We start from the raw sequence: 17061 nt of genomic DNA on the forward strand, positions 1-17061 counted from the left end.
GAGAGAGAGAGAGAGAGATAGAGAGAGAGAGAGAGAGAGCTGAGTCCTGTATAAAGGGACCTTAATGGGGCAAGAGCTAAGTGCTCTGTGGTGATCTAGCGTGAAGATCCCCATATAACCCTAGGCCCACTTTATATTGACTCTAGAAATAATGAAAAAGTGGTTAGGAAATATCTCAGAATATCTATGGTGAATTCCTCATTAAGTTTGCTGCTGTACCCACGTATTCTCTCTTATCCTGCTTCTATTATGCTATTCCCTCCCTCTGGAAAGACCTGCCTAACAACGCTGTCAAAACTCTGCTCAGTGTTTAAGGTTTGTCTCAGATATTATCTCATTTATGAAATAGATAATTCCAAGTGGGTAAGATCATTTTCCCTAAATGTTCCTAAGCACTCCCTGCTAGGTACTAGAAGATAGAAATATTTTTAAAATTTACAGTCTTCCCTCAAGTAACGTATAATTAAGGATCAGTGGACATATAGCTGCCTTTAATTTTCCTTCTTGCTCTAAATTAAAAAAACATTAAAAATTATAACCATTTCTGTGGTGGTTTTTTTTGTTTTTTTTTGCGGTACACGGGCCTCTCACTGTTGTGGCCTCTCCCGTTGCGGAGCACAGGCTCCGGACGCACAGGCTCAGCGGCCATGGCTCACGGGCCCAGCCGCTCCGCGGCATGTGGGATCTTCCCAGACCAGGGCACGAACCCGTGTGCCCTGCAGCGGCAGGCAGACTCTCAACCACTGCACCACCGGGGAAGCCCTCTATGGTGTTTTTACTTTGTTAAAATGCTTTCACAAATATTATCTTATCAAATGTGAACAACAATTCTGTAAAGTTAGATAGATGCTATTGTTCTTTAATCTTGTCTTTGTTATAGATGAAAAACTGCAGATCAGAAAGGATAAATGCCTAGGTGAGAATAGATTTCAGGTGGTCTCTGTTACATCATGTGTTCTCTAATAAGCTGTAGGAGAGAAAATAAGTTTTCCAAGACCCTCGTAGCATCCCTGCCTAGGTCTGAAAGTTAAACTGATAAAGACATATTAACAGGAGAAAGGCATACAAATTCATTTAATAAGTTTTACATGACACGGGAGGAGTCTTCATAAGAAAATGAAGTCCTAAAGAAATGGTTAAGCATGAGTGTCTTTATGCTAGTTTTGACAGATGGTGGAAAGTCATGGAAAAATATGATAGGACCAAGAGTAAGCGCTAAGGAAACTGGGGGAAGCTTAGCAAGCCCTGTTTATTCTGATTCTTCTTGGTATCCCTCCATCTTGGAGATAAGGATGCTCCTTTCCTCTGAGTGTAGGGAGGGCACCTCTACCGTGAGTGTCTTATAACCTGTTTCAGGGAGAAGGGCAGGAGAAGGTCAGAGCGTTCTTCCTGTTTCTGCCATTTTCTCAAACTCTCTTCAGCTTAAAATAATCAACTCCATTAAAGCAATACCTGCATTTAAAATAAGCTTGGTCTATTATAATGCATAACACTCAACCGTTTACTCAAACTTACTTTTGTATGATATGTTTCCCAGTATGTAATCTAAAAAATGGTCGAAGTAAAGTTCAAAAGAAAGCTTCCTTAAGGAACAAATCCAACTTCCTTAAGGAACAAATCCAAAAATTACAAGTTAAAATTAATAGATATTTAGTAAATACTAGTTTCATTTGATCACATCTTGCTTTTTGCATTCAGATTTTAAAGAAGAAAAACATATACCATCACTTTTAGTCTGTGGATACAGTAATTAAGGGGGCATTAAAACAAGACTAGAAAGTTTTATATGGCAGACATTGTGATACAGATGAAGGTATAAGGTATTTATTAGGGATCAATAACCTTCAAAGAAAAGGAAGGAACAAGGGCTGGCAGACACAGAAGACACCTGGGAGGCAAGTCAGCCACAGCTGTGCAAAACCAGCAGGAAGCTCTTACCAACTATTGACAAATGCATTAGGGTATAAGATTTAAACCTCCAAATATAAGGCAGATGGAGAGACTAGATAAAAAAGTAAGAGCCCACTATATGCTATGTGCAAGAGATACAGTTTACCTATGAAAACATAGACACCTCAAAAGTGGAAAGGTTGGAAAAAGTTATACCAGTATAAACATTGTTCATAAAGATGATGGTGTGGACATACTAACATCAAAAAGAGTAGGCTGTAGGACACAGAGTGATACCAGAGATAAAGTAGGACATTTCATAATGATAAAAAAGGCCAGTTCGTTAGAAAGATATAATAGCCAGCGTACCAGAACTTTAAACACATACATGAAACCAAAACTGACAGAGATAAAGGGAGAACTGTGCAAACTCATAAACTTATGTGGAGAATTCAACTCCCTTCTCTCAGTAATTGATAGAATAAATAAACAAACTATGAATAAGGTTATAGAAGATGTGATCAACATTAGCAATCAATTTGATCTAACTAAAATTTATAGAATGTCGTTCTATAATCCATGTAACAGTTATGGAGAGGGGCATTTTAAGAAGTGCAATCTCTTTGCAAAAAAAAGATCAAACTCCTGAACTCAACATACTAGATATGCTTGTAAATAAACTATGGTATAAATGCTTAATGCCTCTTCTCTGAAATATGGAACGTGATAATTGAGCATGCGCTTACTTTTTATTTGGGTAATATTTCATTTTTAGTTTCTTGATTAAATATGCATGTGATTTAAAAAAATACATATTCGTTTTGGCTTCTACATGAAATGTTCACTAATATAGGCAATAAGCTGGGTAATAAATTAATCTCAGTAAATTTCAAAAGGCTGAAACCTTAGATAGCACGTTCCCATACCCCTAAAGTTATTAAGTGAAAAATCAATAACAAAAAGATTTCTGGAAAAGCACCAAATATATTGAAATTATACAACATACTTCTAAATAACCTAAGGGTCAAATAATAAGTCACAAGAGAAATTAGAAAGCATTTCTAATTGATTGACAAGGAAAATACAATGCAGCAAATTTTGTGGGGTGTAGTGAAAGAAATGCTTAAAGGGAAATTTGTAGCCTTAAATGATTATATAAGATAGAAAATTTAAAAAATCAGTGTAAACAGAGTGGCATCAGCAAACATGCCAGAGATGGTAGCTCCGAGTTTTCCTCCACAAAAACACTGAAAAACTAGTGAAAACTTCCAGAATCAAAGGGAAGAACTCTGGGAAATAGTAAAAGGTTTTACAGCAACAAAACAAATGTTGATCAAGAAAAGGCAACTTTAAGATAGCAGGAAAGCTCTGGGCATTCTTCTTTCGCCTTGCCCCACTTGTTCCTCAGCTCACTAGCAGTCTTAAGTATAACAGCCTATGTTCCCAGTGTGGGACCTTTGTCCCTGGCTCTGGAGTGATCAGAGCAGACCTTATTCTCAAAGAACAGTGTTTTATTTCTACCTGCCTTGGGGCTACCTGAAGGAATGATGCACGGCACCTATCTTTGTTTCTCCCAACACAGAATTGTCTCCGGGCAGAAAAGTGTCAGAAAAGGCAGTCCTAGAAAACATTGCAAGGCAAATGAACAGCTCACTGCTTCTGCTGCATGGGACAAAAGATTATAGTTGAGGCAAACAATAGGCATGCATGGGAGGAAAAGCTGGGAAGAGAATTTCTTTTGGAAATTAGGGCACTGAAAAGCACTTGCATATACGAGGAATTTAGAGAGCCACACACATACCCACGGTAAGATGCTCGCTTGGAAAAATCCAAGACCCTAAGCTTCTACCTCTGGCTGCTCCTTATGCACAAGCAAGAACTAACGCTAAGGCATAGTTGTAAATAGTCTGGCTAAGCACTGAGGGAGTGCCACAACATAGAGCCAATCCGCAGAGAATGGTAGAATTGTTTTGCTTTTTTTCCCCTTTTCTTTCTTTTTGTTCTTTCCTTCTTTTTTTATGGGGGTGGTGGGTGGGAACCCAAGTATTCAAGGAAATTTCTGTCAAAACACTAGCTGATCACAAGCTTAAGGAACAGAGACTTCAGACACCACACATGACAAAAACTAGTTTACAAAAAATATTTTACAAAAATAATTTAGAAAAGTCATTAAGCAACCAACTACAACCCCCAGCAAACAATGAAAACGTACCCTGAGAAGGGTGAAGAATATGACTTCCAGATTTACCACATTATAATATTCAAATGTTTTAAGGATTAGAATGTTATAAATCATTCTCCTATGAAATATTTTTCATCAAATATCTCAGGAATGATCAATACCAGGAGTAGGTATTCCTAATGGACTGGATGAGGAAAAATTTAGAGGAGAAATACAAGTTTCTGTCTGTTAGTCATACATAACTAACACTAAGTTGTAGGGAAGCAAGAATTCTAAGGATGGTCGTGTTGTTGTAACACAAACCATAGGCAGAGAACTAAATGATTTCATTACACACCATAACTTAACATAGTAATAGGATTCCAAGAACATTAACAACTCACCAACCTAATAGGTGCTCCTTCACTCAGCAGATGCTAAAAAACAAAGGTGTACCTTGGCAAACATTCCCATTATTGAGCTCTCATCCATTTTAAATCTAGATAAGGCTGAGATATGAATGAGTTAAAGACCCAGTATATCATACCACTAAATCTTATTAGCAGAGTTCTAAAATGGGAAAATAAATGCATTTATTTAATATAGTACCTGTTATTGTCTAGTTGATAATTCCTCTCCTTGATGAATACTTTTAAGAGTACATTAAAAGAATTCCTACATTAAGACAAATCTATTGTCAGGAATTTTTCCCTGTGAAGTTGTAAAAATTTTTTTCTTAATGACATCTTAGTAATTCTTATTACACATCTGAGTATATTTGATGAGTAAAGAGGGAGTTAAATTAATGTTTATGATTCTTACGAAGGTTGCTATTTCTTCATTGAATCAGCACTTGGCAAAATCCTACTTATTACTTTAAACAACTTCCTTCAGGGTACACGTTCTAGTGCTCTTTATTACTTTTATTTATGAAATACATTTGTAAGAACATTTCCATTGTGTCTACACTTTCTTCATCCTTAATATAATGTCATAGCGAATACAGTTTTCCTGAATCAGTTAGGAACTATTTCACTCCTTTGCAACATAATTTATCTTCATATGTGGCCAGAGCAGGACATCTCTTTGGAATGTCCTTATTACCAGGGCAGGAATAGAGACGCAGACGAAGAGAACAGACATGTGGACACAGTGGGGGAAGGGGAGGGTGGGATGAATTGGGAGATTAGGATTGAAATATATAGACTACCATGCGTAAAATAGATAGCTAATGGGAACATGCTATAAAGCACAGGAAGCTCAGCTCGGTGCTCTGTGATGACCTAGATGGGTGGGATGGGGGGTGTGAGGGAGGTCCAAGAGGGAGGGATATGTGTATACATGTAGCTGATTCACTTCATTGTACAGCAGAAACTAACACAACATTATAAAGCAATTATACTCCAATAAAAAATTATTTTTAAAGGAAAAATAATTGCTGCTGGATAGAAAAATAGATAAATATCTATCCATATCTATGCTTATCAAGCTGAAACCCTTGAAGTCATTGGCCAGAATGAATAAGGCACGTCACAGACCCAAGACATTCTAGTAAGTTTATTAAAAATAAACATATTGAAAGCATAACCTAGCACATTGCCCAGATGGGGATAATAGGAGTCAACTCCTTTATAGCCAGTAGATGAAATTAATGTCTGCTTTGATATTAACCATTTAACTAATATTTATTCTTGCCTCTTGTTGACATATACAGAAATCATTATCCAATATGCCAACCTGCTTTTAGCACATGCCTTATTGCCATATAACTTGTTTCTCAAGCAAGTTAAACTGCAGTACAATAAGGCAACTCATTTATAAGCTCACTCAAAATGTTTTGATTTTTATTCATCCTGTGTTCACATCCTTGTTCCTCTTTTCTTGCACATATTAGGCATGTCTGACCTTCCCCACACTCACAATGTTTTCTGTTAGCTCTGTGTGTTAATTATTGCTAACACATGCAAACATACATGCACAAAAACATAATATCCTATCTATTGTCATCTCTACCTATTCCTATTTTTTTTTCTAGTTTTATTTCTGTTTCAATTCAAGCCAGAGATATTTTACTTACATATCCTAGCCATCAGTCAGGCAAGTCTACTCTTTTGAGTTACTCCTTTTCTCTGTGTCATCCCTTTCCTCAGCTAGTTGCTTGTTGCCCCCTTCCAAAAACATCACTCCATTATGCTGTCTTCTGTGACTTCTCTGAAAGCTTCTTGATTCTCATTTTAACTCTTTACCTCAGGACTGGCCTGCTCCTTTTCCATTTCAGCCCCAAGAAAGCCAAAGGGAATTTTGTTCTCAAGAGGGATGTGGTTCAGGGGTCAGTAAACAAGGGCCTTTGGGTCGAATTCAGTTCATATCCTGTTTTTGTACAGCTCATGAGCTAGGAATAGTTTTTATATCTTTAAATGGTTGGAAAGGAAGTCAAAAGAAAATAATAGTCATGACATATGAAAATTGTATGAAATTCAAATTTCAGTGTCCATAAATAAAGTACTAGTGGAATCTAGCCATGTCCATTCAGACATTTTGTCTATGGCTGCTTTTGCACTACGACAGCAGAGTAAAAAACTGCAATAGAAACCAGATAGCCTACAAAGCCTGAAATATTAATTACATAGAAAAAGTTTGCCAACCCCGATCTGGATCAGACCTCTGAGTGTTACAAAAATGTGCACTGTTGTTCACAGAAGTTAAATGATTTTCCCAAGGTCATGACAATTTATTTCTGAGAAAGGGCAGGAACTTTGATTCCTTCATTCACTGACTGGCACTCTCCTCATGGTATTATATGCAGCTCTCTTGTTTAAAATATATAGTTAACCTTGTAACTGAAAAATGAGGGGAAATACAACTTTTCCTGAGGTCTACTGCATTTCCAATATTAGTTACAAAAGACACCACATAGGAGATCAACATTTAGATTACTGAAACAAGGATTATTGCACAATGCATAATTAATTTGGTAGCAAAGATTATATATACCTTCACTAACCAATGGATTTTTTAAAAAATCAATGTTTCTTCTGGTTAGGCAGAGTTGCATTAATACTCAGTCTACTCTGTAGTGTTGCATTTAACATGTTATTTTTATATACACATATATTCTTAGAAGAAGATGAGAACAATTCTCTGAGATAATTTATCATCCTGCTTTTAAAAGAAGAAAAATAAGTTCTGCTGCTGAGATGTTTCCCACATATTCCACCTGTGTCAGGATAAATAATTGTTTGATCAAAATCGCAGCTGCCTATGTGCCCCTGGCTGAGGAGCTGATTAGTGAATTCTTATTAGTAGTTCCAACTCTAGAACGATCCAGCAGCCTTTCGACATCCCCGCCCTGATCACCTACCTTCTTCAACTAACTTCACCTTGGCAGTGACTGCTGTGTCTCCTCCAGGCATCTACAGACCTGTAGGGAGACAGAGGTTAAGAGCAGGGATTGCAGTAGTCCCCTGTTTATTCTCTCCCAGACAAAAGGAACAAGAAACTTCAAACAAAATGCTCTAATTATAACTCTATAACTGTATTCCAAATTTCTATTTCTGCCTTGGGTGAAAATACTGCCCTCCTACTATATTTGAGAAAGGGGAAGGAATCCTCTGCCATCCTCTTCTGAGCCTATCCACGCTGCTACAGCTTCTCACACCAGTTAGCTCTCCACGGGCCTCTGATCACTGCATTTTTGACCAGCTCCCTTGGAGCAGTGGCATTATTGCTGCCTTAGCTTCAGTGGAGAGCATGTAGGGGAGACAATGCTACCCTTTACTATCTGCTCCCTTGATTCCCTACGACACCATTAAGCCAATGTGTAGCTGTGATCTGAGGTTACAGGCACAACTAGAGAGAGTAGGTGGGTAATTGATATGGGAGGAGAATCCAACTGTAAATATGACTGTTGCCAGAGTCCAAGGAAAAGCATGACATCACGGACCAGTTCACAGACCTGCTCTCATCTTGTTCCACCACTCAAGAAGAGAACCCTTTTGTCAGATATTCAGAGAATACATTTTCCTATCACTTTAGAAAAATAACTACCAGTATCAACACACACGGGATACATCTGGGGTCTTTTCTGCTTTTCCTTATTAGGGAAATGCATAGGGTTAAATAAGAAGAGAGCATTGGCTGGGGCTTTGGTAAGAAATGCCTGATGTTGAATTCCCAAAAGTACCATCAGACAGCCTGTTAGTAAAGACAAACTAAGTTTACTCCAACTCAGTGTAGTGAGCTAGTCAGAGTCTTCTTGGCAGTACCTCAGAAGGAGAAAATCTAGAAGGTTTGAGGTCTAGGCAGATCCTTTTTTTGGCCGTACCGTGCGACATGCAGGATCTTAGTTCCCTGACCAGGGATAGAACTCACACCTCCTGCAGTGGAAGCACGAAGTCTTAACTGCTGGACTGCCAGGGAAGTCCCTAGGCAGCCAGAGAAGTCCGTAGGCAGATCTTTGAAGGCAGGGAAGTGATTAGGACTGAACAACATTTGTGATACAATAGTTTAGGATTGTTGCACACAGGGAGGTGAGGGTTCTGAAGTGATAAGTAAAACTGTTGCTTAATAAACTAATTCTTTACTCAGGTGAGCAGTGTTATCTCTGATAAATTAATTGGTAGGAATTTCTTAAAGCCAGTAGTAAAATTATTTATTGGTTTAGTGTTGTCCTTTGCTTCCCCATCCTTCCTCCAAAGAAAACAACTAAGTCATATTGACATAGCTGTTTTTAGTCACTAGGACGATCTTTAGTACTCACAGTAGCGGAAAATGCCAGGTGTGGTGTTGACAATCCAAATTTGTGGATTGGTGGTGTTTCCAATGGTGTAAGCAAACATACACACACACAAACATCTACATCTCCTAAGAACAAACATTAATTTTCAGAGGTGGTATAGCTATGATACTCAGAAAAGAAGAGAACCACTTTTTCTCAGGTAATACTATTTTCAAAGATTTTCCCTAACCACAATGAAGACAGAGAGTCACATTAACACCTAGATTAGTTTGATCCCCTATTTTATCTCTAGATCAGCCTAAGAGATTTCCTGGTTTATACCATTACTAGTAGGGAGACTGTAGCTGAGTACCTTGTCAAAAACAGAAACATCTCCTCCTGAAAACTCTGAGAAAGAACTTTGAAATTAAAATTTCACTTCACCAATGGGTCAGGCCTAATTCACTAATATTTGAAAAATGAGAATAAATCACCTAAGCTTTTATTATATCTCAGTTAAAGCCAATCACTAGGTATGGTAGTTCTAGATAAATAATTTGCCAATAATTGTGTATCTCTTCTCCTTTCCCTTATCTTCTATAAAAATGACTGTAGCTATGCTTAAAATAGTCTAACTTTGAGAATTTATTGAAGAAATATTTAAGCTAAATTTAATCAACTTGATACTGATTGCTGTATAGTTTTTTTTTTTTTTTTTTTTTGCGGTACGCGGGCCTCTCACTGTTGTGGCCTCTCCCATTGCGGAGCACAGGCTCTGCACGCGCAGGCTCAGCGGCCATGGCTCACGGGCCCAGCCACTCCGCGGCATGTGGGATCTTCCTGGACCGGGGCACGAACCCGTATCCCCTGCATTGGCAGGCGGACTCTCAAACACTGCGCCACCAGGGAAGCCCTGTATAGTATTTTACTTTCAGTAAAATGAGAATGAGAATGTTGAATTAAATCTTTATGGTGCTTTTAGCAAGCAAAATTTTTTCATTCATTCATTCAACAAACATTTATGTATTGATACGTATGATTTTTTAATAGGCACTAGGGTAGGTACAAAGGCTTTAAAAAATGGGATAAATGATACAGTTCCTTTTGAGTAACTTTCAGCCAATAAGTTAGATGCACAAACTCTTGTAGTACAACATGATAACCTAATCATGCTTACATAAATGTGTTTCAGGAAGATCCAAATCTATTCTATGTCGAGTTTGAATAAAGAGGAGCCAGGTTATGGGAATGTAGTGGATTTCACCACCTACTATGCTCAGAGCACTTTGTGATTAAAACATCACAGTAGCCTATAAGAAATGCATTGTTATCTCAATTTTATTTTATAAGTGAGGAAGTTTATGCTTAGAAACGTTAGGAATCCCCAAGGGCCCACAACTAGCAGGCAGCTAAGCCTGATTTGGATGCCAGCTCTTCTTGGCTCTGAATCATTTACTACTTCCAGCACGCTGAGCTGAAGCTCCAGAAAACAAAGACTGGAATTCTAAATTTGAGGCAGGAGGTATCTGTAAATTATTCCAGGAAATGAATCAGGACAATGAAAAAATGAAAGTAAAATTTAGGAAAAGTAATCCGAGAGGTATGTTAAGGAGGATGGAAGTGGATGTAGAAGCAGAGAACCAACCAGCTGACTGAGGTACCAACATGGAAAGGGCTTAGTCCTGAATGGTAATAGCTAATAAGAATTAACCAATTACTACGTACCACTTTCTGTGCTAGGCATTTTAATGATAACAGATTTCCTAATTAAGTACATTAACATGGTAATGTTATTTAGGCAAAATTATGGCATTGTTTTCTTTCATGTGTCTCAAGAAGTAATCACCCGTATGATACTAATTAAACAAAAATGGGGCTGGGATTTTATATTTCAAGTTATATATGTTATTTAGGTTTTTATTAGATTATTGATATAACAATCTAATTGGTTAATATTCATATTATAGGCGGGGGCTTCGAGACTAGGGCAGCGCAAAAGCTGTGTGGATGAAAGGCTCTTGGTGCTGCAGCCAGGAGTTAGTGCTGGGCCTCTGAGGTGGGAGAGCCAACTTCAGGACACTGGTCCACAAGAGACCTCCCAGATCCACGTAATATCAAATGGTGAAAATCTCCCAGAGATCTCCATCTCAACACCAACACCCAGCTTCACTCAACAACCAGCAAGCTACAGTGCTGGACACCCTATGCCAAACAACTAGCAAGACAGGAACACAACCCCACCCATTAGCAGAGAGGTGCCCGAAAATCATAATAAGTCCACAGACACCCCAAAACACACCACCAGAGGTGGACCTGCCCACCAGAAAGACAAGATCCAGCCTCATCCACCAGAACACAGGCACTAGTCCCCTCTACCAGGGAGCCTACACAACCCACTGAACCAACTTTAGCCACTGGGGACAGACACCAAAAACAACGGGAACTACGAACCAGCAGCCTGCAAAAATGAGACCCCAAACACAGTAAGATAAGCAAAATGAGAAGACAGAAAAACACACCACAGATGAAGGAGCAAGATAAAAACCCACCAGACCTAACAAATGAAGAGGAAATAGGCAGTCTACCTGGAAAAGAATTCAGAATAATGATAGTAAAGATGATCCAAAATCTTGGAAATAGAATAGACAAAATGCAAGAAACATTTAACAAGGACCTAGAAGAACTAAAGATGAAAAAAGCAATGATTAACAACACAATAAATGAAATTAAAAATACTCTAGAAGGGAGCACTAGCAGAATAACTGAGGCAGAAAAACGGATAAGTGACCTGGAAGAAAAAATAGTGGAAATAACTACTGCAGAGCAGAATAAAGAAAAAAGAATGAAAAGAACTGAGGACAGTCTCAGAGACCTCTGGGACAACATTAAACACACCAACATTTGAATTATAGGGGTTCCAGAAGAAGAAGAGAAAAAGAAAGGGACTGAGAAAATATTTGAAGAGATTATAGTTGAAAACTTCCCTAATATGGGAAAGGAAATAGTTAACCAAGTCCAGGAAGCACAGAGAGTCCCAAACAGGATATATCCAAGGAAAAACACGCCAAGACAAATATTAATCAAACTGTCAAAAATTAAATACAAAGAAAACATATTAAAAGCAGCAAGAGAAAAACAACAAATAACACACAAGGGGATCCCCATAAGGTTAACAGCTGATCTTTCAGCAGAAACTCTGCAAGCCAGAAGGGACTGGCAGGACATATTTAAAGTGATGAAGGAGAAAAACCTACAACCAAGATTACTCTATCCAGCAAGGATCTCATTCAGATTTGATCGAGAAATTAAAACCTTACAGACAAGCAAAAGCTGAGAGAGTTCAGCACCACCAAACCAGCTTCAGAGCAAATGCTAAAGGATCTTCCCTAGGCAAGAAACACAAGAGAAGGAAAAGACCTATAGTAACAAACCCAAAACAATTAAGAAAATGGGAATAGGAACATACATATCAATAATTACCTTAAATGTAAATGGATTAAATGCTCCCACCAAACGACACAGACTGGCTGAACGGATACAAAAACAAGACCCATATATATGCTGTCTACAAGAGACCCACTTCAGACCTAGAGACACATACAGACTGAAAGTGAGGGGATGGAAAAAGATATTCCATGCAAATGGAAACCAAAAGAAAGCTGGAGTAGCAATTCTCATATCAGACAAAATAGACTTTAAAATAAAGACTATTAGAAGAGAAAAAGAAGGACACTACATAATGATCAAGGGATCAATCCAAGAAGAAGATATAACAGTTGTAAATATTTATGCACCCAACATAGGAGCACCTCAATACATAAGGCAAATGCCAACAGCCATAAAAGGGGAAATCGACAGTAACACATTCATAGTAGGGAACTTTAACACCCCACTTTCACCAATGGACAGATCATCCAAAATGAAAATAAATAAGGAAACACAAGCTTTACATTATACATTAAACAAGATGGACTTAATTGATACTTATAGGACATTCCATCCAAAAACAACAGAATACACATTTTTCTCAAGTGCTCATGGAACATTCTCCAGGATAGATCATATCTTGGGTCACAAATCAAGCCTTGGTAAATTTAAGAAAATTGAAATTGTATCAAGTATCTTTTCCGACCACAACGCTATGAGACTAGATATCAATTACAGGAAAAGATCTGTAAAAAATACAAACACATGGAGGCTAAACAATACACTACTTAATAACGAAGTGATCACTGAAGAAATCAAAGAGGAAATCAAAAAATACCTAGAAACAAATGACAATGGAGACACGACGACCCAAAATCTATGCGATGCAGCAAAAGCAGTTCTAAGAGGGAAGTTTATAGCAATACAATCCTACCTTAAGAAACAGGAAACACGTTGAATAAACAACCTAACCATGCACCTAAAGCAATTAGAGAAAGAAGAACAAAAAACCCCAAAGTTAGCTGAATGAAAGAAATCATAAAGATCAGATCAGAAATAAATGAAAAAGAAATGAAGGAAACAATAGCAAAGATTAATAAAACTAAAAGCTGGTTCTTTGAGAAAATAAACAAAATTGATAAACCATTAGCCAGACTCATCAAGAAAAAAAGGGAGAAGACTCAAATCGATAGAATTAGAAATGAAAAAGGAGAAGTAACAACTGACACTGCAGAAATACAAAAGATCATGAGAGATAACTACAAGCAACTCTATGCCAATAAAATGGACAACCTGGAAGAAATGGACAAATCCTTAGAAAAGCACCACCTGCCAAGACTGAATCAGGAAGAAATAGAAAATATGAACTGACTAATCACAAGCACTGAAATTGAAACTGTGATTAAAAATCTTCCAAGAAACAAAAGCCCAGGACCAGATGGCTTCACCGGCGAATTCTATCAAACATTTAGCGAAGAGCTAACACCTATCCTTCTCAAACTCTTCCAAAATATAGCAGAGGGAGGAACACTCCCAAACTCATTCTACGAGGCCACCATCACCCTGATACCAAAACCAGACAGGGATGTCACAAAGAAAGAAAACTATAGGCCAATATCACTGATGAACATAGATGCAAAAATCCTCAACAAAATACTAGCAAACAGAATCCAACAACACATTAAAAGGATCATACACCATCATCAAGTGGGGTTTATTCGAGGAATGCAAGGATTCTTCAATATATGCAAATCAATCAATGTGATACACCATATTAACAAACTGAAGGAGAAAAGCCATATGATCATCTCAATAGATGCAGAGAAAGCTTTCAACAAAATTCAACACCCATTTATCATAAAAACCCTCCAGAAAGTAGGCATAGAGGGAACTTAACTCAACATAATAAAGGCCATATATGACAAACCCACAGCCAACATCGTCCTCAATGGTGAAAAACTGAAACCATTTCCACTAAGATCAAGAACAAGTCAAGGTTGCCCACTCTCACCACTCTTATTCAACATAGTTTTGGAAGTTTTAGCCACAGCAATCAGAGAAGAAAAGGAAATAAAAGGAATCCAAATCGGAAAAGAAGAAATAAAGCTGTCACTGTTTGCAGATGACATGATACTATACATAGAGAATCCTAAAGATGCTACCAGAAAACTACTAGAGCTAATCAATGAATTTGGTAAAGTAGCAGGACACAAAATTAATGTACAGAAATCTCTGGCATTCCTATACACTAATGATGAAAAATCTGAAAGTGAAACAAGAAAACACTTCCATTTACCATTGTAACAAAAAGAATAAAATATCTAGGAATAAACCTACCTAAGGAGACAAAAGACCTGTATGCAGAAAATTATAAGCCACTGATGAAAGAAATTAAAGATGATACAAATAGATGGAAAGATATACCATGTTCTTGGATTGGAAGAATCATCATTTTGAAAATGACTCTACTACCCAAAGCAATCTACAGAGTCAATGCAATCCCTATCAAATACCACTGGCATTTTTCACAGAACTAGAAAAAAAAATTTCACAATTTGTATGGAAACACAAAAGACCCCGAATAGCCAAAGCAATCTTGAGAACGAAAAACGGAGCTGGAGGAATCAGGCTCCCTGACTTCAGACTATACTACAAAGCTACAGTAATCAAGACAGTATGGTACTGGCACAAAAACAGAAATATAGATCAATGGGACAGGATAGAAAGCCCAGATATAAACCCACACTCGTATGGTCACCTTGTCTTTGATAAAGGAGGCAGGAATGTACAGTGGTGAAAGGACAGCCTCTTCAATAAGTGGTGCTGGGAAAAGTGGACAGGTACATGTAAAAGTATGTGATTAGATCACTCCCTAACACCATACACAAAAATAAGCTCAAAATGGATTAAAGACCTAAATGTAAGGCCAGAAACTATCAAACTCTTAGAGGAAAACATAGGCAGAACACTCTATGACGTAAATCACAGCAAGATGCTTTTTGACCCACCTCCTAGAGAAATGGAAATAAAAACAAAAATAAACAAATGGGATCTAATGAAACTACAAAGCTTTTGCACAGTAAAGGAAACCATAAATAAGACCAAAAGACAACCCTCAGAATCGGAGAAAATATCTGCAAATGAAGCAACTGACAAAGGATTAATCTCCAAAATTTACAAGCAGCTCAATAACAAAAAAACAAGCAACCCAATCAAAAAATGGGCAGAAGACCTAAACAGACATTTCTCCAAAGAAGATATACAGATTGCCAACAAACACATGAAAGAATGCTCAATATCATTAATCATTAGAGAAATGCAAATCAAAACTACAATGAGGTATCATCTCACACCAGTCAGAATGGCCATCATCAAAATATCTAGAAACAATAAATGCTGGAGAGGGTGTGGAGAAAAGGGAACACTCTTGCACTGCTGGTCAGAATGTGAATTGGTACAGCCACTATGGAGAACAGTATGGAGGTTCCTTAAAAATCTAAAAATAGGGTTTCCCTGGTGGCGCAGTGGTTGGGAGTCCGCTTGCCAGTGCAGGGGACGTGGGTTCATGCCCATGTCTGGGAGGATCCCACATGCCACGGAGCGGCTGGGCCCGTGAGCCATGGCCGCTGAGCCTGCACCTCCAGAGCCTGGCTCCGCAGAGGGAGAGGCCACAGCAGTGAGAAGCCCGCGTATGGCAAAAAAAGAAAAAAACCCTAAAAATAGAATTACCATATGACCCAGCAATCCCACTACTGGGCATATACCCTGAGAAAACCATAATTCAAAAGGAGTCATGTACCACAATGTTCATTGCAGCTCTATTTACAATAGCCAGGAGATGGACACAACCTAAGTGTCCATCAATGGATGAATGGATAAAGAAGACGTGGCACATATATACAATGGAATATCACTCAGCCATAAAAAGAAACGAAATTGAGCTATTTGTAGTGAGGTGGATGGACCTAGAGTCTGTCATACAGAGTAAAGTAAGTCAGAAAGAGAAAGACAAATACCATATGCTAACATATATATATGGAATTTAAGAAAAAAAAATGTCATGAAGAACCTAGGGTGGGAAGGGAATAAAGACACAGACCTACTGGAGAGTGGACTTGGGAATATGGGGAGGGGGAGGGGTAGGCTGTGACAGAGTGAGAGAGTGGCATGGACATACATACACTACCAAACGTAAAATAGATAGCTAGTGGGAAGCAACCGCATAGCACAGGGAGATCAACTCGGTGCTTTGTGACCGCCTAGAGGGGTGGGATAGAGAGGGTGGGAGGGAGGGAGATGCAAGAGGGAAGAGATATGGGAACATATGTATATGTGTAACTGATTCACTTTGTTATAAAGCAGAAATTAACAGACCATTGTAAAGCAATTATACTCCAATAAAGATGTAAAAAAAATTCATATTTTAATGGATTGGCAAATAATATTTAGAAAAAAATTAGAATTTTTTTCCCTTAGGAACATGGTTTTACATCCTTTCCTTAAAATGCAGAGCATTATTAGAATAGTATGATCATTTCATAACTCCTACTTATAAAACGACTACCACGTGCCAGGAATATTCAATATTTCGTTGCATGCTATCTTGTCTGCAACATAGAACTTTAATAAATATTAATTGACTTAACCTTCACAAGAGAATGCTGATTCAGGTTACACTTTCATCCACTTTAAAGGAAGCCTATAAAAGTAAGATTATATGAGCCTAAGAAAAGTTATATGACTTGCATAAGGTTTCCTGTCTGGGAAATATCAGGGCTTGGATCAAACTTGAAGCCTATTTGAGAGTGGCCTATGCCCATGTTTTTCCCACTGTCTCTTGAATCCTTCATCACTCAGTGAGAATTTA

Source organism: Delphinapterus leucas, chromosome 5, assembly GCF_059928025.1.
Source record: "Delphinapterus leucas isolate spDelLeu-1000000601 "Yukka" chromosome 5, BTC_Dleu_Yukka2, whole genome shotgun sequence".
NCBI lineage: Eukaryota > Metazoa > Chordata > Mammalia > Artiodactyla > Monodontidae > Delphinapterus > Delphinapterus leucas.